Below are 27,563 nucleotides of genomic sequence, written 5' to 3'. Positions count from 1 at the left end.
CTCCTCATTCGCCCCCCAAGGCAGCTCGAGGTTCCAGCCAACCAGGAGTGAGGGTGCTGCCGGGTGGGTCAGATTGGGCCAATCGCAGCGAGGGAGTGTTGGGCGGTGGGTGGGGAGGGACCTGGGGGCAGAGCCCGCCGCGGTGGCGGCTCAGCTCGGCTCGGCTCGGTTCGTTTCTCCCGTCATGGCGGCAGTGCCGCGGGGCTTGCGTCCGGCCTCGGCTGCTTGGGCAGGTCGGAGCAGGGGTGGGCAGAGAGGCAGCGAGGAAGCAGCTGGCAGCGGCGGTGCCTCGGCCGGCCCCTGTTGCGGCTGTGTAAACCCAGGCTGAGGTCGCCGGTGCCAGGGAGCCTCTCCCTTCCTCTTCCCCTTCCCCTTCCCCTTCCCTTTCCCTTCTCTTTCCCTTCCCTGGCCTTGTCGTGGTGTGTAAGGTGCCAGCCTGTAATGGTATAGAGACCCACTCTGGTTCCTCTCTGTGATTAACTAAAATACTCCCACAAAGTCAGCCTTTATTTCTTGATACTCCGGGTATGATGTTTTCAGGCTTTAAACCTTTTTGATTTAACTGTAAAGAGTAATTCGGAAGAAACGCAAAACGTGTCATGTCAGTGGAAGGAGACGTTAGTTGAATATAAGAGGGCAGATTTCAATCAAATTAGATCTAAAACTGTTTTATAACAAAATACATCAGAGTTTTTTCCATTTTATTTTCTTCCAATTATTTACAATTCTTTACCCAGTTACGGGGGGGGTAATATTTTTCAGCTTTAAAGTTCTCCTGATGATTGGACTCATCCAGTCATTGTATCCACTTCGTTTATTTGCTTTGAGATGATACAAGATTGAGGGTCTTTATACGTATTTGAAGAGATCTCAGCAATTTGATCCAAGGATACATCACTTCTGCAAAGAAAATAGGCATGGTTTTATGTTACTCTTTGGAGCATGGCTCCTGAGAAAACAATGCTGGCTTACAGAGTTTTTTGCTGTATCGTAATGCAAGACTAATTTAATATGTCAAAGATTGTTCAGGGAACATTCTGCCATAAGTAACTCAAAACCTGGCATGTAGTACAAGACCTGAACTGCAATGCAACATTTGTTCTTTAGTATGTATTTCATGTGTAAGTTATTTATTAAGAATAACAAATAATGACGTTTTCTGCCTGCTTTGGGATTTACTTTAGCAGTTACCTTCTAAGAACGGGCAAAAATAAAATGTTTCGCAGATCTTGCTAGATCACGGCTCACAAGTGAAAGCTGCATGTCCCAGTAATTTCAATGCTACTTATAGATAAATATGCTTGGGTAGTATCCTCTTCTCTACTTGTGTCCTTTAAATAGGATCCCTCTTACAGATTCTGGACCTGTAAGCTTTTTGTAATGCCTCATGACCTTGAGTATCAGCAGTTTTAATAGAACACACAGGAAACATAATGTAATATGAACTACGCCTATTAGCTAAAGTGAAAATGAAACCTGCAATGTCATGAGTGGAACTGTGCTTGGTCTTAGCTAGATAAATTTAAATTAGACCTGTTGCTGTTAGAATACAAAAAAGAGGTACTTTTGGTTGTGACAGTCAAAAAAGTGATAAATCCATAAAAGATACATTCTATCATTAGCATTAATGTGGATGTTGAAACTATACTTATGTTCTTTTTATTTGTTCACTGTTGATATTTGTCAAAGGGAAACTTAATTAGTGTCAGCCTAGATAGCCTAAGCCATCTGTCATCCTTGTAAAAGTTGACCTGAATCCTGAAGTAACGCCAGTTAACTTTTGTGTCAGTCTGGTGCAGCCATGTGGAATTTCTGGTTCATTTTAGAAGTGGAGGTTTTATTGAATTACATAATGAAGTCAGTACAAAGTTAACTGTATTATTTCATTTTCATTATATTCAGTATATGTTACGTTGTGCTTAAATTTTTAGTGTGGTGTAGAATTTTATACCGGAAACAAATAACTGTAGCGTTTATTTGTTCACATGAATAAGTCTGACCTGCAAATGGGGATGCATTTGTATCAAGAAGAACTGAAAGTACACAGTCACAAAGTCTCTGTCAGTGCTACTGTGGAGAGCTGCTGCCAGTTCAGACCCTGGGACTGAAGTCATCCGGAGCTGGACTGGGCCCTCTCTCTTGTGGACTTTAAAGAAGGCAAGGACACTATTTTCATTCCTTTCCCATTCACTTTTATATTTTTTTCTTTATTCTGTCTTTTACTTTATCTCTGCAACAGGTTCTGGAGATGGAAAGGATTTGGAAGGAGGAACCTTTCAAGACCCCATCAGGTAGTTTAGGTACAATTCTTTATGCCCATCACTTAAGGTGATCCGACCACAAAGAGTGTGTCCTTGAAAAGGACTTACAAAATTGTATTAATAGAGTATCATAAGAAGGTAAGTTCACAGCTACACAGTACTTGGAAGGAGAAGGTGGTCTGAACATGTATTTTAGCAGGGTTCCTGTTTAGCTTTTTTGGTTACAGAAACGTGACACAGGTAGCTGAGGGCATACACAGATTCCGCTGTCAACCTCTTTATTGTGTTTGAGAAGGAGATCTGCCAGTGTTCAGGTGCCGTCATTCAAGGAGTATAACAACACTGCAGTCACCACTGGGACTCGCCTACTGCAGCTGATTAGCATAGTCTTCAAACACTCCCAAGAATCTAAATAAGCACTTGGGAAATTGGTTAATGTCAAGTTGTGCTTAACTGTAGTTACACGGCTTCAAACATGCAAACTAGCTATTTCAAAGTGCGTGCAGCTATATTAACTAAGGCCTGCCCTACTGGGATTGCAGTATAAACTTGCGGTAATATCTCCGTTACCACTTGCATGGGAATTTTTGTTACTTCAGAGCAAGAAGAAATATTAAAAGGCCTACTGCAGTATTTGTTTTGTTTTATGCAAAGTTGTATGCAAGAATTCATAGTTAGGAAGAGGTCTGTTGCCAGCATGGGCAAATAATGTACTGAGCTAACGAGAGGTTTGTGGGTTGTGGGCTTTTCTTTTTTCTTTTTTCTTTTTTTCTTTGCATTTATTTTTCTTGGGCATTTTTCAGAATCAAATCACTGCATACAGTTGGTAAATGTTATTGAGGATGCCTAGGGAGTTTCTGTATGTTCTAAAATGTAGAAAATTAGCCATGTTCTTGGCTGATCAAAATTAGGAGTGTTGTAGTTTGTGCTAGCAATATTTTGAACAAAGTAGACGTGGAGATGTTTGTTTAGTGTGATAGCTGGTGAGCTATATATGCTAGCTGGTGAGGTATATGTGCACGTGTTTCAGCGGACATTCAGTCACACCAAATTGTTTTTCAGCTCATGCGTTCTAGAGAGCTTCTGCTAATATAGCTGTGCTGGTACAGTTTTACAGGTAGACTTTTCTGTGGAGGTGCAGTGTATTTTGGGAAAAGAAGCTTTTCTGATGATGCACGGGGAAGTATAGATTGATGCTAAACAAAATTAACTAAGCTGACAACAGCACTCCCTTGCTAACTTAGCTACACTCACACCAGGATAATTTGCTGATAAAGTTGTGTAAGCTAGGGAGTGTGCTTTTTCATGCTTATCCTTACATGACTGTGTCAGCAACACACTGTAATGTAGATGCAACTGCAAGGTGTGGTTTAAACTGACTTATTCTACAGCTAACAAGACTACATTTCTCTATATGCATTTTTTTGTTTGCTTTAATCAAGAAGGAAAAAACATTTGAACTGAATTCCAATGAGCCACTTCCATGTGAAGCATTAGTTTCTGCACATTTTTACCACTTGAACAAGCTGGTAGAAGTGCTTCCGAATGTAGCACTCAGGGCTTTCTATGGTGGCTGATCACTGTTTCTGTTTGGTCCATGCACATGCCATTCTACCGAGCCATTGTATCCATCTACTTTATTGTAAATATCATGGAAGAAGCAGTTCTTCAAAATAAATTGAGCAAAGGGAGTGAAGTTGCCAAGCAAGCTAACCCAAAACCAGCATTCTGCACAAAAAGAAAAGGGTAGTAAGAACAGAGCGAGCCACTTATACTAGGGAAGACAACAATCTCAGAGGGTAGAGTACTTCGTGACAGAAAGATACAGGGCAAGGTAATATAAGTGGGAGAAGTAGTCATGTAGAACCATGGAAGAAAGAACAAAGGGATGTTAAAGAAGAGGGATAGCCAATAGCTAGATGGAAAGAGGTTAGACATGGTCCAGCAAAACGCATAGTCACAACAGCCCTTTCAGTGCAGTGCAATTCTTCTCCAGAAAATTGGAGAGGAAAAAAGGAGGAAGGAATCAACATGAGAGAATAATGCCCAGAAGGAGTCATCACTGCAGACAGGCAGTCATCACAGCATTTTGTAACTTTTCCTCTGTAAGTGGCACTCCCTTACAAAGAAAGGAAGTGGGTCCCAGTGGTGCTCTATAAGTGGCCCCATGAATTGAACAAGATTTTGCAAATAAGAGCAGACTTGCCAAAATACGCTTACGCTGGTAGTGCACATGTATGGAATTGTGCACACTCACACTCTGTATTCAGTAAGAGTGAAAGAAGACTGTGAAATGGAAAAGAGCATAAGTAAATACGTGCTGTCTCTGAGTAAATGTCTTTGTCTCTTGTTTCTCCTTCTAGAAGAGTGATCGACGTGGGTAGTTTTGAAAAGCTGTCATTCCCTAAAATATTAGTAATAGTGCTCATGTTTGCATTTCATGCATTTTTAGGTGAAGTTTTTTCATTTTATTTTTGTCTGTGTCACAGCATCAACTGATAATCTGACACCGTCTGTTGGGCGTAGCCTGGAACAGCACTCTGTCCAAGGAGCACTTGCTCACTGGCAGTCCGGTGGATGAAACTGCTCTTTCCTGAAGTCTGATGCAATATGCAGTTGAGGCTTAAATGAGTCAGAGGAGGAAGGATGCTTTGTAAGTGGAAGTCTTGGGTAGAAGACAGAGAAGTTGGCAAAAGCACCAAGTCCTCTTTCCAGCATAGTTCTAGTTCCTTGAAATTTCACGTTATTATGCCTCCGGTATGTACAGTGAAGGTTTAAACATAGCATTACAGCATGACAGAACTTCAAACAGAGGAATAAATCAATGCATATTTGGCTCTAAGCCATGATAGTTCTCTTCTGTTCATTGCTGATAGAAATTTCTTTTCTTTAAATTATAGAATTCAAATCAGTTTCTAAACTTTGCATTTAACTTGCTATCAGAACAAGGTGAAAAGCAAAATCATTGTAGCATTAGTCGATTTTTCCTGAGGCTAAAAGATTCTCTCAAGTTATTGGGAGAGCTTTTTAGATGCCGGAAGACCTGCTTAGTACTGTGGCTTGATGAGGGAGTAGGCAGTACCATTTCTCTAAAGTCAGTAAGAGTAGGCAATTCCTTGGAACAGACACAGAACCACTTCATTTTTCAAAGTCATAACAAATAACAAAACTGTCTACTGTTGCTTTAATCTCAAAACTGGACATGAAATAGGGCATAATGTAAAAGATGGGCGTCTGGAGCTTTTCTTCTGAATCTACAAATTGGCTTTTTTTTTTTTAAAGTATCATTTGTTACTAACCGGAGTGCAAAACCAGATTTGGGCCTGTAATATGAGAGTGAGTAGGGCTCTCAGTTCCTTTAAGTTTCTTTTTAGAACAGCCATACTCATCTTGCTAAGTGGTCTCACTTTTTTTCTTCTTTTCAAAGTTTGTATTACTGAATTTTTCAGAGAAAGTACCTGAAACAAAGTGTCTTGTAACTCTAAGAATGAATTGAACAGCAGATTTAGGTGCTTTAGTTCAGCCTCTCAGTTTTGGTCATTTTGGTTCTAATGGACTACTTCGTCTCAAATTTCAGGAAATGCACCAGGCATCGTGAGAAGTATTTCTCAGCATTATTTACTTTTTGGTTATCCTGCTGCTGCTGTGACTGCTGATACTGACCTTCTCTGACCTGTGGTTTATAACAACCTCTGATGAATTTGTGTGTAGATCTTTGAGACTTCTTCAGTGTTGGAAACCTCCAGACCTATAAAAGTCTATAAAAGACATGTTCCCTTTAGTTCATTCCCTGGCCAGTCTGTGTTTCTCCTCCTGTTTGATCCATTGTTCTAAACAAAGTTTCTCAGGAGATGTATTCAGCATGGAGACATTGCATTTGGCATGCCACTGGCATCAGTCATGTCCTTGGCCCCTTGCGATTTTTGGTCAAAAAATGCTATTTAGAAGTGAATCTTTAACTCCTCCCATGTATGCAAGAAGAATGGAGACATGATACTACAGAGAAATTTTGATGGATTATCTTCAGCAGATATTTTCAAGTGTTAGAACTCATCAAGCTGTGTGTTAATTGGCATCTACAGTATATCTTGAGAGCATACATTTGTTCTCTGACAACCTTCATGACTGACTGCTGCGGGGTTTGGTTGGGTTTGGTTTTTTTTTTCCTCTAGTCTTGTCTTTGACCATCCAGCTCCATCACCATTGCTTTTTGAAATTCCTTTTGTGGTTTCTCCTTGGATCTCTATACCTAATTTAAGTCTACCACTGACTTCTCATTTCATGCCTCAAAGCCACTGTTAGTGCCTTTTTCATGTCATTTGGGTCTGTGTGAGGGATTAGTTTTTGTTGGTGTTTCTTGAGGATAGCAAAGCCTTTACCATGCTATTCAACCCCATTTCTCTCTCAATTAATTTATCTTTGATCCAAATGTATATTAGAAGGTAATTAAGTTTCACTGTTTGCTTTTTAATCCTTTTCTGAGTTTCTCTGCATAGCAGTTGAAATGTACACTTAAACTGAAAACAGCTGCCTTCCTTTCTTTTTTAGTGTTCCACATATTTTCAGTATTGAAATCCTATTAATATAATTTCTGTAGAAAAGGATTAGTGGTAGAGTGAGTTCAGGTAGTGTCAGGTGAATGACAAATAAAGGATAGAATATAAATTCACAGTTGGCCTTGCAGTGTGTTGCATAGATATCATTTCCGAAAATATCTTCAGTATAATACGTTATAGTTATTATTCAAGTCAAGTGAGTTGTATCTAAATTATGTTTTCTTTTTCTTAAAGAGGAATAGAATTTGCTACTTTAGAGGTATGTCTATATCAGGTCTCATTAACTGTTCTTTATTACTTGAATTTTTTGTTACTGTTTTTGTGGTTTGTGTATGCTCTTGTTTGAATGAGAGCAAATGTAAACAAGTATGATGAGTATAATGAGGATATTGCAGTTGGAGTTCTAGTAACAGGATCCTTCCAGCATGACTTTCAGTAGAAAAGAGTTAGAGTGCTCCTGCGGTAATGCTGTTGGCTGAGCCACCCATTTTACTAGTGAGAGTGGTGGGAAGGCTTATGATTTAGCAACAGAGGGGCTGAGAGCTTGGTGAAGGAGACATAAGCAAAGTTATATTGCAAAGAAAATGAGAGTAACTCCAGATATTTGGGTGAAAAGATATGATAAAGGTAACAAAGTATTTTATACATTTGCTTTAAAGCATTGCTGCTCCTTATCCAAGAGGTATAGTCTGTTAGTGAATTGGATTTACAAAGTACTCGTTAGCTGAAGATGATAAATGTTTTCCCAACTTTAAGAATTTTGGTGGAATTGGAAAAAAATAATAAATCTGCATAGTTTTGTTCTTTTTAGACCTTGTTACTTTTGAGAAAGGGGTAGGAATAGTACAACTTTTTCAACTAAGTGGAAAAAAGAAAACTCAGACTAAAAAGTGAGAATCAAGTATTTTGCTATTCATATCACTTTCTTGTATAACACAGCATGTAGCATCATGTTGTAAAGTAATAAAAGAAAGAACAGCTTAGCTTCTAAACCTTGAAATGAAAATTTGCTATTTCGCTTGAATGGTCTTGACAGTTGTTTCAGGACTGGCAATCTTAGTGCAAGAAATGAACTAAGAATACTGACGTAAAACCACCAGAGAGTCCCTGAATTTTGAAGAGAAAATGATAAGGCAATCACAGGCAGCTCCTCGGAAGTTAAAGCCTTTTTAAGTAGAAAGAGCTCAAAGGATTAATCTCTTCTACTGAAATCCTGAAGTATAGTGGCAATAATTCTAGTATGCATGGTCATTAAAACAAGATTTCACAAGTAGCCAGAGGAAATAAATACGTTATGCATCATTTTTCAAAAAACTCTCTAACTCTGAAAATCAGCCATGGGCTGCAGAACAGGAACAATATTGAAATACTAATGAAGCTTGAAAACTTCTCTGTTTTCTCCTTTTTGGCTTTGTGAGAGGAAAGATTTGTACAAGGAGGTAGTATTTTATATTAGACTAGCTAATGTAGCCGAGGGAAGAACGGATAGGTTTCTACCAGGCAAACCTTTGGGTTTTTACAAAAAAAAAAAAGAAAGAAAAAGAAAAAAAAGCCAAGAATTTATTTGGTACTGAAAAAAAGGTTTTATAAGTACTGCATGACAAAAACTTTAAATTCATGGCTCATGTCATACTGTATTCTTGTTCCCACATTAATAATAATACTAGAATTATTAATATCAAGCTGATCCCATACCATCTTTATTGCCTATGATTTAAATTAATTTGTATGTGGTAGCCTTCTGTTTGTACCAGTTCTCAGATAATGGTAGCCAACATTCTTACTAATGCTCTAAAAATTCAAAATCACTGGTGCCTTGCATTTGTAGGTGGCAAAAATTAAGAGTTGCAAATAATGATAATGACCATCACTACTAAAGAATGTAGCAGAGTCATAACATGATTCAATGGTTGAAAATTAATACTAGAAGAAGTTCAGGGGAAATACTATCTAAAGAGTGAAAATAAGCAATTGCAGCATTGGGTAGAGGATGGAGGAGCTTCTCCATAAATTTAGTTCTTTAAATCAAGACAGAATGTCTTGCTGAAAAATATGCTGTACTTCAGCGACAATTCATTGGGCTTGATTGAGGTTTTTACTGCGTGAAAAATCTATGTTCTTTGTGCAGAAAATCAGAGGAGATGATCATAACAGTCCCTTGGGCTGTACGACCTACGAATTGCTCTCAAAGTTATTCCCTTCTGAATTTGTTCTTATTATTCATGTCTCTTTTGACTTGTACTACTTAAATTCTGTACAATAGAGAATCAGTTACATTACATTGTTTTAGGCATAGCATATATATATATACACACACATATGTGAGTGCACATTAGGTACAGATGCTTAGTCTTATATAGAAATCAAATTAAAATGTGGTTTTGTTGGAGTATCACCAAAAATAGTGATTTTTTTTTCTTGGTAGCAAGAGGAAATTTAATGGAACAAATTTATTTAAATTGCTGTATCTGAAAATGAGCTTTCCTGTGTTTGTGTAGGTGAAGAAGGAGGGCCACCTCTGCATAGTTTTTAGTCTGGCTAAGATCTAACGTGCGGTCTGGAAATGTGCTCTGTCTCTCTTCACTGAGAAGCCAGGAGGGTTGGCTCCTTCGGTAACATGCCTCATGAGAGGAGGTCTGAACTGGGGCCTTTTCCCCAGGAAAAAGTAACTCAGGCAATTTCTTCATAGCTCTTAAATAATTAGCCAGTTGAAGTGTGAACATATGGGAGCAGTGAAGGAATAAATCACCACAGCAGCAGCTATACAAGTTCTTTATAGTTTTCCAATTTTCTGTCTGTTACACACCACACAATAGAAGAAAATGTTCGCTTTATTTCAGTGCTAATAGTTGGCAGTATGCTCAAAACCAGTAAAATTAATGAGAAAATTATTATGGTAGAGAAATAGCAGTCAGGTTTCATCTAGTGCTTAGAAATGATGGATCTAGGATAAAACTGCCTTCAGTAGGCTTTGGGTTTGGCCATGATGTTTTCTATAGCACCCTTGCTGTTTGTTAACCTTTCAGTATCTAACTTAGCTTAGGAAATCTTCTGTTGTATTTTATAAGATGGGTTGAAGCTTGAAGCTTATGTGCTTTTGTTTTCACTTGTCTCAAAATGTGAAAGAAGCATTTATGGTAATAAATCCTTGTTTGCATTCAGATTCTTTCTTGAAGGCAAAGGACTGTTCATCAGCACTCTGCATCTCGTTGCTCTTTTCAGTGTGCTCAAGCGTGTCTGGAGAGGGGCTGAGGTGCCCTTGGCTCCACTGGAAACATTATGTCATCATCTCAACAAGATGTTGTAATGCCAGGAAAGGATCTATACTTTGATAAGGAGCTGCTGGCTCAAACCCACGGTGTTATTTGATAAAGGGCTACTTGGAACACTTTGCAAAGCATTTCCCATGGTATGAAGCTCTAGAGACTTGATTTGTCTCTCTGCCTAGGAAACTGAGCTGTTTCATCTGTAAATGCGTGTCTGCCAACCTCAGATAACACGAAAAATTGCACCTTCTGCCCACGTTAGGCTTCAGCCTTTTAGCCATTTCAGTAGTATTCTCTCTTTGTGAAGGAAGTACTTCACATACCAACAATTAATTCAGTGGGGAAGGGAGGAAAAGGTTTTAGCCTTTTTCCTGCTGCCGACACCAGACTAGTCTAGCATTTATTCCGTACGACTGCCCAGCCCTGGGAGCGCTGCGCTGCGCGGGGTGCAAGGGCTGGCAGCCCCAGGGGAGCTTCCCTGCGAAAGGGTGTTGTGCTGCAGTGCTGCCATTCACCCCAGCCAGCCTCGTGCCAGGCTGCAGTGCCAGTGCTGTCACCCCTGTCTGCCTCAATGCTGAGACAAACAGGGGTGAGACAATGTCTCCAGCTGAGACAAACCAGGACAGCCGCCTGCCTCTGGGCCGATGTGCTGGGAAAGGCAGGACAGCTAGAGCTAAAGGGCTCTCCATAGAAACAAGCGCAGCTCTCCACTGAGAAACAAGTCTCAGAAGAGATTAGGGTTGTTCAGGGTGCTAAACCAACATTGCTTTGGGTAATATCACTAGGATACAACGATCAAGGATTATGCAACTGGTGAGTGAAGTGGATTAAAAAAAAAGGGCTGGCCAAACCATTTAGACTTTTTGTATCCTCTTCATGCAGTCAGAGGTGGCTTTAGCAGGAAGGCCATATGGAAGTCCTGCAGCTCCGTATGAACAGCCTGTCATGTGAGGGGAAAACCCTGCCTTGCTAGATATTGCAGCTTCATTTAACCCTCCTGTTGGCTTAAGTCCTAAGTAACCCAATTTGAGGATTTATATGCCCAAAGGCAAAGAATTATTTTGTGAAGGTTTTTTCTTTTTTAATTGAAGAGGAAAATAATAACTCCAATAATCTTAAGAAATAAGGAAGAGGAAAAAGGGAGGAGTCAGTATCTTTTCATGATATGTAGCTGTAAATATCACTTTTTACGTTGTATGTTTATACTCTGGTTGATAAAAACTCAGTACCTAGTGCAGTTTTGCATTAATTTGAATTGTTTTAATAGAGAGAAGTTGCTCACTGGTGTTATCACAGTAAACAGATATTTACCTTGACAGAAGGCAAGCTTAACAATGTCAAATCATTTCTATTGTACTTGTTCAGGTTAATTTGTCAAAAATACTCCCTGGTTCTTCCTTGTGTTCTGGGGTGCTGAAATTCTTGAAGAATTCACGTCCATAATTTAGTTGTTGTATACCACTTTTGAAACGTTGATTATAACATTTGGTTTGTAAGAGCTTCAGAATTATTGACAAAAATGTTGCTTCATCTTATTTTCTTCAAACCTAAACAATGTAGAACCTGCTTTTCATATGGAAACAATGGAGTTCTTTACATCTGGAAGGCAAGAGCAGCCTGAATACTTATTTCACCTTAAAAGAATTGCTCAGTATTTGTTTGCTATTTTGTTTCTTTCAACAGTGAAGCCATATGATCTTTTCCTCTGTCGGAAGAAACAGGCAAGCAACTTCGTCAGTGCTGTTGTGAAAAGCCTTTCATAGCATCCGTCAGCTCCTGCAAACTTCAGTGGGGTTGTTCATCTCTTTCATACCAAGGAAAAAGGATCAATATCTGAGAGTTCTTTTGTAGGCCTAGGAGTCCTAGAGAAATCAGCCAGCAATAGGCATCTGTGGTTCTCTGAATGTTTATTCTTCCATGCAGCCTTTTTTTCTGTTGCCACCTGCTTATCTAACGTGCATTGCTATAGATTTTTCCCTGGCAGGTAAGCCTCAATATACACATGCACAATGCCTGGGAGAAGCTGAACCTAGGTGGTAAGGTTTCATGCTGCTCTGAGAAACACTGATTTTTATAAACAGTCCAGATACAGATATTATGGATTCTAAGGACTGTAACCTTGAACAAAGACCTTTTTTTCTTTGAAATATTCTGAGAACTACTATAGCAGCCTCAAGAAAGAATAGCGTTGTGTGCTTTTGAGAGAGGACTGGGCTTCCTGATTTGGTCCTTTTCTGTTCCAACTAGTCTACTTCATTTGTCCTTTATTATGCAATAAAATGAACTCATTGTAGCATCACTATGTAAGTGGCTCTCACTATTATTTCCTACAGGATCAATGCTTTTTCTCATCTAAGCAGGCAAAACCCAAAATTCTTCTTACTATCCCTCATATAAAAGTATCATCAAAGCCCACTGTCTTGGTTTTAGTTTTCTGTTGACCAAGTATTGGACTTTCAGTGTACAATTTTTCCTATCGGAAGGAAGCACGTAGCTCAGGAGTGTCTTCCGACCTGCAGAGGAGGATCCGGGGAATGCCTTCCTTGTCACCAGCATTTCCATCCAGTACATTGCAATAAACAGAGTTTTACAGTTACCGGTAATTCATCTTTGAGAAAAAGCAAGCAGTTTCCTCTGAGGTTGCTATTAATACCTCATTATGAGATTATGATAAGAGGTCTCCCTGGAGTCTGCCAGCAAAACAGCTGTTGGGAGTAGATGAGTTAGTACTTCTCAGTGCTGTATTGTTTTGGTAATCTCTTTCTTAAAGATCAAGTCAGTTATCATTTGCAGCATGTCCAAGTGCCAGTCAGCTGAAGACCAAAGAGTTCTAGCATGACATTTGAATCTGGTGTGTTTTCATGTCAGCGTGACCACTGGGCTGTTAACGTGAATCTGCATTTTTGGAACCTACCTACTTTGATAGTAGCATTAGTGTATTAGGAGGCAAAGTCTGTGTATTACAATAACTGCAACATTGACCTTAAGATTGTAATTGAAAAATTATAATCTGGAAAAGGAGAAAAATAGTCCTTCATGAAGTTTGAAGAGCACTTCCTACTCTATCCCACACTCAAAAGTGTTGCCCTTATGTATAGGTAGATGATTGGAGGGGGGATTTCTGTTTGAGATGAGTAAAAAATGCTGCGTGTTTGTTTATCTATTTTTAAAGGGGTTTTTTGTCAATTCATGTCTTCCCTATACACGCTTTCTGGAGATTTAGCAAAAGAATATTGATTTAAAAAAGGATTCTTCCTAATTCCAGTGCTATGATAGCTGCGCCCATACAAACCCATATGAAAGCTGCTTGAGCAGCAGTAGTAAAAACTGTGCCAAATATATTCAGCTGTTTACTTTCGAGATAAGCAGAGCTGCAGGGATCTTGGCATATGGCCCCCACTATTTGAAATCTGAGGAAATTCCCACCGGGCCTGAGACCAAACACTTTCTTGCAGCCATTTGGTGGGCTTTTACTACTGCGGTGTTTTAAAAGGCTGATGGTTAGCAGCCTCTCACTGCTCAGGAATCCAGCTGAGCTGCTTCACAGAGTGCTGTTCAGCTTGCCTTGGTTGCAAACACAATTCAGCCACTCCCAGCTGTGTTCTGCCCACTTACAGCAATGATTAATTTCTTCCCAAGTCTTCAATATAAAAGTCATTTGCACTGAGTGATGTGCAGCACTTCTCTTCCTCTTTGCTACATTTTTTAATATGAAGGCAGTGAATGATTGTTTTTTCACATTAGAATTTTCAGAAATATCATCTCTTATATTCCCGTTTTTATTCTAGTGGCCCTACAGAACTGTAACTGAATCTGTACAGAATCTGTAACTGAAATTTGTATTTTTATGTATTTTTATATGAAAATTGTATTTTTATCTTTATACAATAAAAATTGTATTTTTATTTTTGTGGCCCTACAGAATCTGTAACTGAAAATTGTATTTTTATGTAAGAAGCAGCTTTTAATATCTTTAAACAGTACATACTACCTATTGATTAATACATAATTAATACATATTAATTAAAAACTGTTCATAAAGTCTGAGGAAAAACTGCTTTCCTTCCTGATTATTCATTTTTCACCAGTTTGGTGTTTCTAATATATGTTTTTTCTAAGCTGGACTCGGGACATTATAGGGGCTAACACATGATAATGCCAGTAAAGGGTAGAAAAGTTGATTGTAGACTGCGAAGTTGCTAGGCCCAGCACTTTGTACATTTGTTCAAAATAATTATGGGTGCCAAAGGCAGCATCCCCCTGACTTCTCATGGCAACTGCACTGCTGCAGTTCAGACTAGTGCCCAACCATATAGAAAGGTCAACTGCACTGCAACCTGAGGAATGAAGAAGTATAATGATTAAAAAACATTCATGCAGAATGTCCTAGAATATTGTAAGAAAATAAAGCAAGCTTCTGTAACTGAAACATGTTTTGACGAGCCATGGAACTATTCTTAAAGTTGCATCATTCTGCATCCAAGAGAAAAATCTTATAATCTGTTGAACATTCGTTTATTTGATTAAAGCTCTTGGCCTCTCAGAAATAGGCTGAATTTCAAAGCATGATGGAAGGACCTAGCTGTCTGAGAGAGCTTCCCTCAGGCGCCGTAAGGGTCAACAGAATTCCAAGCCATCCATTTCCACCCACACCCCTCATCTGCCCCCCCCCCGCAACAAATAGTAGCAAATGAGATTGCATCTTAGGGACTGCGTTGGTCATGCTATTTTGTGTATTTGTGCTAGGCAGTGCCCTAAAACAATCAACAGTGTTTACTTCTGAACTATTCCAGGCTACAAAAACTCATGTAGGATTTGATCATTCACTAGTAGCCTGCTCTAAACAAGATATTTAGTTTGCAGGCTGATTTTCTACTTCTACTATCAGCTTTCAAATATTGATGACTCCAAGGAAAGCAAAAGATTATGTGCTAAAGAGGAAAATACATTATGCCTTCCAAATTCATTGGTAGAAATAAATTTGAAATTTGATGTGCTTATGCAGTTTAGCTATTGCATCAGCATGAGAGTAGCTTCTTCTAGTACCAAATTAAAGTGACACAATGCTTCTGTGCTTACCATGCTCCTGTATAAGTCAGAAATTTTGCATAGAAGATGCATCCGCCCATGGATTTCTGCTCATGGAAAACTGCCATGAGAGGATTCTGTGTACCTGCTCTTAATGAAATAACATGATACCTTTTTGGTTTTAGTCAGATTGATTGAATGCTTATTGAGTCATTAATAACAATGTCCCAGGAGCACTGGGTAGTAGGTGTGGTTTGGATAGACTGTACATAAGTGACCAAGCAATTCCCATACAGTGAGCTGGAACACATGAAAAGGAGGATGGATGGTAAGATAATACTTCAAAGATACCCTAGGAGTACTTTTGACTGAACACACCCTGCCAGCTAATGCTTCGGGATTCCTAAACCAAAAAGGGGAGTCTTCTGGACGGGGTTAAAAGTAGGCACAGGTGTTAGCATGTTAGCACCTACCTCCTTATGGCAACAGCATCTTTGACTCTGAGACCATGATAATGATGAACATCATTTCATAGAACTACCATTTCACTAGTCTTTCAATAAAAATAGATATGAAAGGAATCAGAGATTTTGTAGTATTTATATAAGGGGCTGTAGAAAACCATTTGTAGAAGTGGACACATAAGCAGTATGTGTTGTATTATTGGTGGATCAGTGAAGAACAAATCATGAGATAAGTTACACAGTCAAATACTGATGCTGTAGAGGGTGTCTCTGTAGATTTAATCACAGATGGGTGAATACGAGATTTACTTAGGCATGATAATATGTTCAGCATTGCAAAACTGTTAAAAACCAGGATATTTTAATTGGGTGGTTAACAAACGGTTTCTACATTAGCTGTTGTCTCTTGAAGGTACTGAGATATATCTAAATCAACTTAAGGCCATTATAATTCAGCAATCATTTTGCTGAAAACCTGTTTGTTTTTTTGAATATTTGTACTGTAGCAGGAACTTGAAACACAGTCATGAAACTGTGAAAGATCAGGTAGTGGCCATGAACTCTGAGTTGCTCTAACCCCTTTGATATAAAGGAGATAACTTTTGCCAGTTGCCCATAGAGTTTTGGAGCCTGGAAATTCCTCAGGTGATGTACAAAGGCAAGTAAAGGCAAGAGAGGTTTTTTAAAAGATAATGCTTTCTAACCATGGAAGCTATTTCACCAAGCAGTGAAGCTGATAAAACTATAAAAGTGGTCTGGCCTAGTGGCCCTGTGCCAAATCTAAGGTTTGAATGTACAGTGTAACCGGGTCTACATTAGCAGCTTGGGTCAGAGCAGTAATGCAGTTTTGAAGCAAATCCTTTAATTGTCTCAATTTACTGTGTATTAGTTCAGTTCTGAGGACAGTTGTGTACCCATGAAACAGATCCTGTTTGGGAGGAAACTAAATCAGAAACATTGCTCCAGAAGTTCTGCAGTGGTCTTCAGGGATGATAGGTTCCTAACTTACTTGTGGACTACACCACCAAAAGGTCTTCCAGTTTGTGCCTATCACTTTTCCCTGAGCACTGAACCTCCTATGTAGTGGAGATGTTTGGCCTAGGAAACTACCCACCATCTAGATCAGGGTGAGCCTCCTGAGCCTCGTGTAATGGAGATGTAACGAGCCTTAGCACCACTCACTTTGATCTGCTGATTGCACTTCTAGTAGGGGACAAAATGTGTCTAAGTGATTAGAAGTTCCCTTTACTAAGACATGAATCCCAGGATTTAGGTGACAAAACTCTTGAGGTCTCCCTGCTAGAGAGTGTTATCAGACGTGAGGAGTGACATTCAGTTGCCCAAACCTAGGCATTTAGTCTATTTTATATGTAGAGCAGCTGTAGGGTACCCACCCTAGCTACCAGCTGCTGCTTCAGAGGCTGTGGGTCTTTTCTGAGGCCCTGTGTCATATCTGCCTGTCCCAGACAGACATCTTGGCTACCCAAAGGCCTCTCAGCTCTCTCTAGGCACTTTGTTTTCAGCAACTGGATAACAATTGGGTTCAGCACCCAGGTGTGTGCTAAACAAAAAAGTCTGAAAAAAATCTAGAGCTTTGAACAATGAACTCCACAAATCAGAGGAGGTTAGAAATCCAATGGCTTCCATAGCCTGGGTCCAGACACAGCATTTTGGTGTCTGTCCAGAAAGTGGGACAGGGATAGGGAGTGATGGTGAGGACTTTCATTTTAAGTCTGCTTTACCCACAGGTGTTTATGCCTTTCCAAAGAGCAAGCTACTTAGTCATACATCTGAAACTAATTTTAGGAGGCAATACTCTAACACCTTCATTAGGCTGTATTTCACTTTCTGTGCAGCAAGCATTGTTTATTCTCATATATCATATTATCTGTACAGCTAAATAGATTACCAGAAAAAAGAACACAGGAAGGAGAAACTTGAAGATTTTTAGGATTAGCAAATTACGTTTCAAAGGTAAAGAAGTCTAGCTGCCTTATACTTTCATCACTCTGAGGTGTAAAGCAGTGGGTGAGGTGTTAACATCATTATTACCCAGTGAATTTGGAGATTCAGGTAAATGTTTTTTCACCTGGCTGTACATGCATACCTGCACACATACCCATATGCTTTGTAGCCATAGTGTTTTCAGAGAGTGAAAGGAATTAATGTCTTTCTTCAGTTTTATTTTGTTGTTACTCACGTTGCTTTTTGTCTGATAGTTTTCAGAGAGCCACGCTGGCATTGATTCAGTTCCGTAGGAACAGTTCGTGTGTTTTAACCCACCTTCAAGCTATGTTGCTGTCGACCCTGCTATGCGTGTTTCTTCTAATCAACCGCACACAACATTGCTTGTCTTCTGAAGCAGTGCATTGTGAGTATGGGGTTTTGTGTTGGTAAAAAAGGGAAGATGTAGGTTTTTATCCCCTCTTGCTCTTGTCCTGTTTGTAGTTGGGCGCTGTCAGCTTCTGTAAAGCCTATAGTTGTGTTTCTTAGTTACCGAGACAGTCCATAGCACACTCCTCTATTTCTCTCTCCCCACTTCTATCCCACAGTGTTTCAAAACACTTCCTTCCAAAACCAGAATAATTTATGATGCTGAGATTATCAACCACATGGTGTAGTGAGTAAGTCACACATGTTTTCTCAGTAGCCAGTGGTTGCTGGCTGTGAAAGACACACATAGCATTACATTAGCTTCTGTCCTAAGAATTCTAGTCACCATCTCAAAATTTGCTAGAAAAAGCAAGAGGAATGAAATGTTGTACAAGTCCATTTTAGACTGAATATTTATTTCAACTCAATACTTCCCTGGTTTCTGTTATAGTTGCTGTCCCAGCCCTTCATGGGTTTATTTTGCACCCATCCTACTGTGACAGAGGAGGAAGTTTCTTATAGCTAAATCTAGTATGAATGTGTTATTAGTTCAAGTCTCATTATTGCATTTCCTTTCCTAATCAAGGCAAAGAATCTGCCGTTAACAATGTAATATCTTTTCCTGTTGACTTGCTCTTACAGTTAAAACCATAAAAACAATTGGTTTGAATGGTTCCTTTTCACTCAGGTTCTTTTTCAAAACATTGATTAGTCCTAATTTTCATTTCTTAGGTGATTTAGAATTATGTCTTCCAGAGCCATGATTTTCACAAAACTATTTGCATTAAACTGTCTGGAGATAGTTTGGAGGTAGTTGATTTTTCAAAGCATTGCAGTGAAGTTTGATTCATAGTTCTGACTAAATGAGCTGGTTGAATAAAACCTTGTGCAATCTTTTGAAAACGTATCACTTTCATCAAAATCTACAATTTCTACATATTGTATTTAGAATGACATGTAGACTAGTCAGCTCTAAATATGTATCCGACAAAATGGTGTGCTCCAAATTAGTCAGCCATTGCCACCTGGCAAGACAAACGGATTACAAATGTTTATCAGGTTACTCCTCAGCCTTTGAATTTTCATTTCAGTATATTCAGAACTATCCCCAGTATGACTGGCATCCCTTTGAACAACTGTGAAGTCAGGTACAGTGAAGTTCCTTAAATATAATTGTTTCCTAGAATTAAATATTTAACTTCAGTTATTAAAAGATTCTCTTTGTTCACCATTGCCCTTTTTTGGGTAGCTGTATCTGATTTTATATTCTGTACTTAGCTTTCCATTATTATTTTGATACCAGAAAATCAAAAAGAGAGGACGTCAATTCAAGTCAACATGCATGCTGAGATGTCAAAAGGCATAGTGCAGAAATAGCTCTGCTTTGCAGATTTTATGCAAAGTACTGGCATGTATTTGTGTTCTAGTATCACTGGTTCAGACAACTCCATACCAGCTGTCATCATCTCTACTACAGTAGTCAGGTGAAAAACAATCAAAGTGAAAATTACTCTATTCAGACAAACTGCTTCAATCCATCTTTTATCTGATCATTCAGAATCTCAGTCTCTGAAAGATAAGTTCACCTGCATTTCTAAGCATTTACTTTAGGTTTATATTGTACTTTTAAAATATAGTACTAACCACAGAAAGTAACATCGTTAATTAAATCACATGAATTAATTAAACCAGTTTCAAGGAGACAATTCACTGGCATTTAAAGACAAAAAACCCCTTCCTTCTTCTCCCTTAAATCCACAAACACAACTTTAAAAGAACCTACAGCCAGGATCTTTGTCTTTGCAAAGGTAGATGTTATAAAAATATGAATTTATGCATCTATCAACTTTCCAATTATATAATGAATCAATAACAAGACTGATGAGACTGTGTCCAAAGACTGTTAAGATTGAGAAAACCTATATATTTTTTTATTTCATATACTCTTATCTTTTTTTAATTAATTTTGTTCTGATAAAGGTATTGTGTGGGGTTGCTTTTTTCTGCTGAAACTGAAATGGTGGGATAGTTTTGAATGAAAATATGAAACAATAAGTCTTGAGTATAAATCATAAATTTTTCAACATGGACTTTCAGGAAAGTCAGGTCTGTGATCTTATGCTACTTGACTTCAAAATGACAATACTCACAAGAAAGAGGAAGTTTAATGTGCCAAATTTTTTTTAGTTTAGCCAAATGTCTTTGCCCTTCTGAGCATCCTTCTTCCTCATACGGTAACTCTGCTATCTTGCAAATAGTGGCTATGTCTTAGAACATCTCTTGCTCTTGTAAGAAGATGGACCTCAAGATCCATCTTTAACTGCAATTATTTGTAGTCTTATAGAGGTACTGAAAAAAGTGTGAGCTTGTGAGTATCAGGTAAAAAGTAGATGTCTTCCAAGAAGACTGGTGTGAATGTTTGTGTTTCAGGGTACATTTGTTAGGTGATAAGTTCCCAAGGACAAAAATTGATTAAAGTGTTGAAGAACTTTCCAAATGTCAAGAAGGGAGCAGGAGGACTTTTTGGTAATTGGTGATTAGGCATTTCACTAGCTTCTGAGTCAGCTCAATCTACCTGTGATCACAGGCATGATTACCTTTTTAGTCAGAAATGACACATCAGTGTCATTTCCTCAGTGATAAGAAAAAAATAATTGAAAATTATTTAAAATAATAATATAAATTAGGTTTATGTTTCATCTGATTCAGTGCGTATCAGCTAGAGTTGTAATCCTGGTAGCTATAGAGAGTCAAAAACTTTTTTAAATAATGTAGATTCTTCGCATATACATTCTGATTTCTGTGTTATTTATGGTTTTTCAAGTTATTAATATTGGGAGGCTACAGAGATCACAGAATCATAGAATGCTTTGGGTTAGAAGGGACCTTTACAGGTCATCTAGTCCAACCCCCCTGCAAGAGCAGGGACATCTTCAACTAGATCAGGTTGCTCAAAGCCCTGTCCAACCTGACCTTGAATGTTTCCAGGGATGGGGCCTCCACTACCTCTCTGGGCAACCTGTTCTGGTGCCTCACCACCCTCAATGCAAAACATTTCTTTCTTAAATCCAGTCTAAATCTGCCCTCCCTTAGTTTAAAATATGTCCACTGATTCTTGGAAATGAAGAAGTAATTTGAGTTTCTTGGATAACATTGCTGTTCAGATAATTTCTATTTTATTTTATTTTATTTTACATGATAAAGGCCATCGCTGCTGCTTACAGAGATGCTTCCATGGTTGTCTAAGTACTAGATACTTTATCTGTTTTTATGTGCCAGGTTAGTTAGTCCAACTAAGCATATCTTAGGTAATAGTTGGTCTGAAGTGTCATGATAAATAATGGGTCTGTGCTTCTCATATGTGTTTATTTGTGTTGATAATGTGATTATCTGTATCTTTATTTACTTCCTGTGTTGTTAATAAGGATATCCAGGACTGAAGGAAGTAAATCATATTTTTCAGTGTAATGGTTTCTATACTGAGATTGTTTTATTTTCAAATTATTTCATTAGTTGATTACTTTAAGTCTTATAAATATACTCTCCAGGTTTTCCTCTTCTGTTTCAGAGAATCTTGCTTCTGGTTTGGTTTGCGTTCTCTTCGGAAAGGGACTGTTTGTTTCTACTGCCTCCGTAGTCTGTGTGATTTCCCCCCACCACCCCCATGCTTTCCTATTCTTTTACCTGCAGTGTTGATTAGTAGTTTTACGGTGTATTCTTCTAACAGTAGCATAAAAATATGTCTCTCCATCTTAAATGGAAGAATAATCTTACTTTATTCTTTAGCTTTTGAAGGCTACACTGTCTGGTATAAGCTAGAAGAGCTCTGATATGGATTAGAGCCCTGCCTGCTGAAGCAGAGCATTTGGAGAAGCACTCTGGGAATAAAAGGTCCAGAAAAATGGCTCAACTTAGAGCTCCAACTAAAAATGAGTTAGGAGAAAAGATGCTGTGCTGATGGTAGAAATTTTTGTGTTAACAATTCCTTCACCCTGAAGCTCTTTTATGCCATAAATTTGAGCGCACACTTGAAATTTGTCAATAGTGTCATGCTGGTGGCATGCACATGCCCTGTAATTGTGTAAAACACCCTCCAGGCAGAGTTATAAACCTGAAAAAAATCTCACTGTTCTTATACTCAGTAAGTATAAGAGTTAGTATATATGATGGATGTTACTATTGAACATGATACATAGTTTGATAATAGTTTGGTACCTGAACTATAAAAATTGCCTGCCTACCCAGAGTTACCATCTCTTAGAACTCTTCTTGAGAACTGGTCCATATGCATGGGTTTGCAAAAAAGCACGTGGGCATACTCCAGGCAAGGTCTATATGGGCCTGGTAAAGAGCAATTTTTCTGGACCTTTGAGGAACTCGAAAGTCAGCAAAGCATAGCTTGCAGAGAGAAATATACTCTTTTATTAGAACAACTGATGTAGTTGAGGGGCGGGCAGAAGAGAGACACTTTTGGATGTTACCAGCAATTCTGCCTACAAGCACTGCAGGGAAAGACCTACGCAAGCATTCTTACCAGAGCAGAGGAAACATTTCTTATACACCCCCCTACACACCCTGTACCACCCAAAGGCCATCAAGAAGATAAGAAATCTCAGATTCCTGTATTGGTCTCTTAAAACAAAAGAAAGAACAGTGCTTCCTGGCCTTTTCAAATAATTACAACAATTTATCAACTTAGACCAAAGACTTAGACTGCCAGATAGCATTATCATTCTGTCAGACAGAATTAATTTTAATTTTCATGCTTCTTAAAAGGATGCAGTTGGATGAGAGGGGGGTCTCACAGCTCCTCAGGGGCTCCAGTTCAGGCTAAGAATTAAAATAGGAATAAGGATCTAAACAAAGAACGATAAATCTGTGTATATCTGTAGGTGGGAGCCACAGCTATAACAGCTTGAAACAAATCCTATTTAGTATTTTTCACAGTAATAGGTAGTTTATGCAGAGAATATGGAGGTAGGTTGGAGCTTTGGAAGAAAGGAAGGATTCTGTACACTTCCATGGTTCAGGAGCAGTATGCAACATTTCCCTTCACAAGAAAACAAAGTATCTTCTGGATCGATTCCCACACCCTCCAGTATACCAACAACTTTCTCTCAATTACCTTTTGGCTCAAGTGAATAAAGGGCTGCAATCAATCCTTTTTGACAAGCCTTTAAAACGGCTTTTTTCCAGATCATTTCCAATAATAACTGTAATTTAAACTTTTATGATAAAAGCATAGAAATGCTATAAAATAGTTCAGGTATTTTTCTGGAGAAGGTGATGTCATTCTTTCCATCAGCAGCAAGAATATTCCACTCATGCTTTAGCCTTTGTTAGCTGAGAAGTAGAAAAGGAATTAGAACATTAGTCAGTATTTTGATATTTAAAATGAATTATTTTCCTCTGTTCTATTACCTTTGTTAGTTAGTTTCCATTTTCCAAAAGTATTTCAATTGCCAAATTTGGCCTTTGTGTGTATTTACACTGTTCTAACGGGGCTTGTGTGTGTGTACCTGAGAACAGAATTTGATTCATGTGTAAATACTCCAATTTGCCTGCGATGCAGTGAGATAAAAATTTTTGATAATTCCGAAGCAGCTGTCTAAAAACTTTATTGGGTGTTTTCTCTGTGGAAGAAAAGAAGTATTTTGTAGTTATCAATGGGCAGCAAAAAATATGCAAAGCAAAAACTCTTCATTGATTTTGGTTCCACTTTTAAACTCCTGAGCAATGAGGAGTTTAACTCCAAAACTTCCGTTCTGTACTAGATGTCATTTGGACAAGACCACAGCTGGCTCTCACATACGTGTTCACAGGACAATATTAGGAACATCTTCACTGATCTTGAACTTTCTTCTTTGCCCTCAGTGGGACTGAGCACCATTGCAGATGTTCCTTGGGACATGGAGGAGTCCTTGAGCCTGGAGCACAGGGCACAGCAGCTGAAGAACTCCATCACATGTCTGTGACAAGCTGTGTTTTTCAGAGTTCTTGGTAAAAATCTGTGATTCCCTCTTACTTGCAACACAGAACTGAGTAGAGTGGCAAAAATATGGAGGAATATGATTCTCGTTTGATTTCCAGCACACTTATATGGGTATTATCCAGCTTTCACTTTGGTTCAGATATTTTATATTTTTCCATTTGAGACCTTCCACTCTCTCAGATAAGGTTAGATACACAGTACTTTCTACTTCTGTCGGGGTACTACAAGGGCATGCATGATTTTCACTGGAAAAAATCAGTTACAGGGTCCTAATGAAGACGTATACCTCCAAAAGATTTGGAAGAGAGGCAGCTCAAGTTTGTAATGATTTAAATCAATATTTGGGTAATGCAGGCCATGCTGCAGAATACCTGTCTTCTCCTGTTGATTAAAAAGATGTACCTGCTTAGCAGTGTTCCTTAATTGATTGCCTACATTATCATGTAATGATCCTGTTCAGTACAACATAAAGTTATTAGGAGTAAGTACTTTTTACAGAGACCATAGACTCATAGAATGGTTTGGGTTGGAAGGGACCTTTAAAGGTCATCTAGTCCAACCCCCCTGCCATGAGCAGGGACACCTTCCACTAGATCAGGTTGCTCAGAGCCCCGTCCAACCTGACCTTGAACGCTTCCAGGGATGGGGCATCCACAACTTCTCTGAGCAACCTGTTCCAGTGTCTCACCACCCTCATCATAAAAAATTTCTTCCTTATGTCCAGTCTAAACCTACCCTATTAATGTTTAAAACCATTGCCCCTTGTCCTGTCACTACAGGCCCTGGTAAAAAGCCTCTTTCCACCTTTCTTGTAAAAGTATGGAAAGGACGCAATAAGGTCTCCCTGGAGCCTTCTCTTCTCCAGGCTGAACAACCCCAACTCTCTCAGCCTTTCTTCACAGGAGAAGTGCTCCACCCCTCTGATCATCTTTGTGGCCCTCCTCTGGACCCACTCTAACAGGTCCATGTCTTTCTTGTGCTGGGGGCCTGAGAGCTGGATGCAGTACTCCAGGTGGGGTCTCATGAGAGCAGAGTAGAGGGGCAGAATCACCTCCCTCGATCTGCTGGACACGCTTCTTTTGATGCAGCCCAGGATACGGTTAGCCTTCTGGGCTGCAAGTGCATATTGCCAGCTCATGTCCAGCTTTTCATCCACCAGTACCCCCAAGTCCTTCTCCTCAGGGCTGCTCTCAATCCCTTCATCCCCCAGCCTATCCTGATATTGGGGATTGCCCCAACCCATGCGCAGGACCTTGCACTTGGCCTTGTTGAACTTCATGAGCTTTGCCTGGGCCGACTCCTCAAGCCTATCAAGGTCCCTCCAGATGGCATCCCTTCCCTCAAGAGTATCAACTGCACCACTTGGCTTGGTGCCATTCGGGATGAATGACCTATTATAAAATCAGACACTGGGGAGAGAAAGTTGGCTTTAAAAGTTATGTTGTTTGCTAAATAGATAATAAATGGGTCATAGAGATAAACCTTGTAAATTGTGTTACCTTCCTGCATTCTTCCAATTTGACATGATGAATTGTACTTGTTACACAACATCTTATTGTTCCCAAGTTAACTACAATTGCAACCCTTCCTGTGGGCTCTGTGGACCTGTAAACAAAGTGAGGTGCTTTTACAACCATGCAGTTTCTCAGGGTGGAGCCCTGTGATCAGCTGTCTTTAGCATCAAGATTTTAGGCTATAAATCCTGCAGCTTACTGGCATTGCTGCATATGCAGTTCTGTCCCCTCAGTGGTAATTAAAGGCTTATGTAATAAGCAGTAAAACAATAATTGACATGTATGTGCTTTAGCCTACCAAACCAGACATCCTTTAGCAATTCTTTCTCTGTTAGAGCCAGAGAAGAAAATCATAAAGTACTAAAACAGATTGAAAAAAATATTGTGTTGGCTCAAATTTGACCTTTACTTTCCAGGGACAGTAGCACATGTTGGCTTTCAAGGGACTACCAGAGAGTGCCAGACTGGACCAAACACAGCACTGGTATGAATTCCTGCAAGACATTCCTGCAGTAGCATGGAGCATCCCAAATCATGGACCAAAACACTGTTACGCTAAACCGGTGTGCAAGGAAGAAATAACTGGCTTCTCCTTATCTAAACAAATAAGAAATGTGAATGGGGAATGCCATTCCTGCTAGTGGTGCTAGTACACCTTTGTATGCTTCTAACAGACCAGAGAATATTTTGTCAATTCTGTGTTTTACAGTTGAAGGCTTTAGCCTTAGCTAAGCCAAAACCAGTTGTCAAATTAATAAGAACAGAAGGAAATAGGCAAGAGTGGTAAGAAGAATGAACTTTTTGCTTCTTCAGCTAGCATGGATCACAGCATAAGAACATCGATTCAAGTGACTGTAGACTATAAAAGATTAGATCTAATTTGCCTAGTGGAGAAATGATAAATAACATTTTTAAGAACACAGCTTTATATTAGGATCCATTAGCTCCTGGAGCATGTCTGAGGGGGTCAACACCGAAAGAGCCTCTGTTGCATTGTGAGTATCAGCATTAGGCTGTGGTTTCCACACAGCCGTTCGGGCTTGCAGAAGTGGTTACAAATAATGGAAGTGAAATGTGCTAGATAGGGTACAACCCAAAACAAAAAGGACGTTTCGGGCCCAGGGATCTTACCATCAAAGTGCAAGAGGGATGTTAACAGATGATGTGGCTGGCAAAACGCAAAGAACCGGTGAGACTCTAACGACTGCTCAGCAGTGGATTTGGCAGACTAATGTTCACAACAGACTTTTGCAACAAACAAACTTTACTTTAAGCCTCAATATAAAGAGCTTTACAGGTGTTTGCGGAGGGAAGGATTCAAAAATGTAAAGGGCAATACAACTGACAGAAACAAAGTGTTCCTTGAAATTGTGAAAGTGTGGCATACCTAGGTATTTTCAACAATAAGAGTGGCAACATCGTGTCTTTCAAGGCCAGAGGAAAGGATGTTGCAATAATCGAGATAGAAGATGACAAGTATTCATGGCACAGGAAGACTATCTTGAACACATAACTTGGATGACAGTGCCTAGCTCATTTGTTTTCAGAAAATGAAATGTGAGTACATTACAAGGTTCAGACAGAGCTCCAGTGCAGTAGCTTTTTAGCCCTGTGCTGGCTCTGAGCAAAGCCAGCTGGAGTGCCTGTATCATCCTTGCCAAGCAGAGGACTGGCCCAGGCTGGACCCACCTACGCACAGACCAGTGACATTTTTCTCTAGCCTCTGTAGGAGATGTTCAGGACCAGTAGGCTTGGAGTAAGGTCAGAGGCAGAGCAACTGCCCCACACTCTGGCCTGTGGTTTGGGCAGGATGCTGATGGTTGTAGAGATAAGGTTCAGGGGCGCCATGGGGGAAAGACAGCAAGGAATTAAAGAGTTTAATCATAGTGAATTATTGTCAGCATCTTGAAGGCAGACTCAAAATGTTTTTATGGAAAAGAAGGCAAGGTTAGGCCGAGACGTTTGTGGTACTACCCCGGTAGATATATTAATTACATTTTCACTGGCTTGATAAGGGAAGAGTGCATCGTCACTGTGACGGGTGCTTGATCCTCCCGCAAAAGCGTGAAAACAATCCGCACACGTTATGGTGTAAACCCCGGTTTCGCT

At 39.4% G+C, this 27,563-nt stretch overlaps 1 long non-coding RNA gene across 8 annotated transcripts; it reads left to right on the top strand.

The window, feature by feature from the left end:
• Positions 1 to 126: 126 nt before the first annotated feature.
• LOC140651120 (uncharacterized) lies at positions 127 to 26,910 on the top strand. Of its 8 annotated transcripts, XR_012042281.1 has the most exons (8): positions 127 to 233; positions 1,995 to 2,157; positions 2,240 to 2,291; positions 4,751 to 4,914; positions 17,795 to 17,946; positions 19,040 to 19,096; positions 23,823 to 23,948; positions 25,871 to 26,910. It is a non-coding gene; the product is annotated as an uncharacterized lncRNA (long non-coding RNA). The 8 variants fall into 8 exon arrangements; XR_012042273.1 differs by lacking the exon at positions 19,040 to 19,096; XR_012042284.1 differs by lacking the exon at positions 19,040 to 19,096 and having other exon boundaries at positions 2,240 to 2,300.
• Positions 26,911 to 27,563: the final 653 nt, after the last annotated feature.

This window comes from Ciconia boyciana, chromosome 1 (genome assembly GCF_034638445.1).
Source record: "Ciconia boyciana chromosome 1, ASM3463844v1, whole genome shotgun sequence".
In the NCBI taxonomy this organism is placed as follows: domain Eukaryota; kingdom Metazoa; phylum Chordata; class Aves; order Ciconiiformes; family Ciconiidae; genus Ciconia; species Ciconia boyciana.
This window is presented reverse-complemented; position numbering and strand designations above follow the sequence as displayed.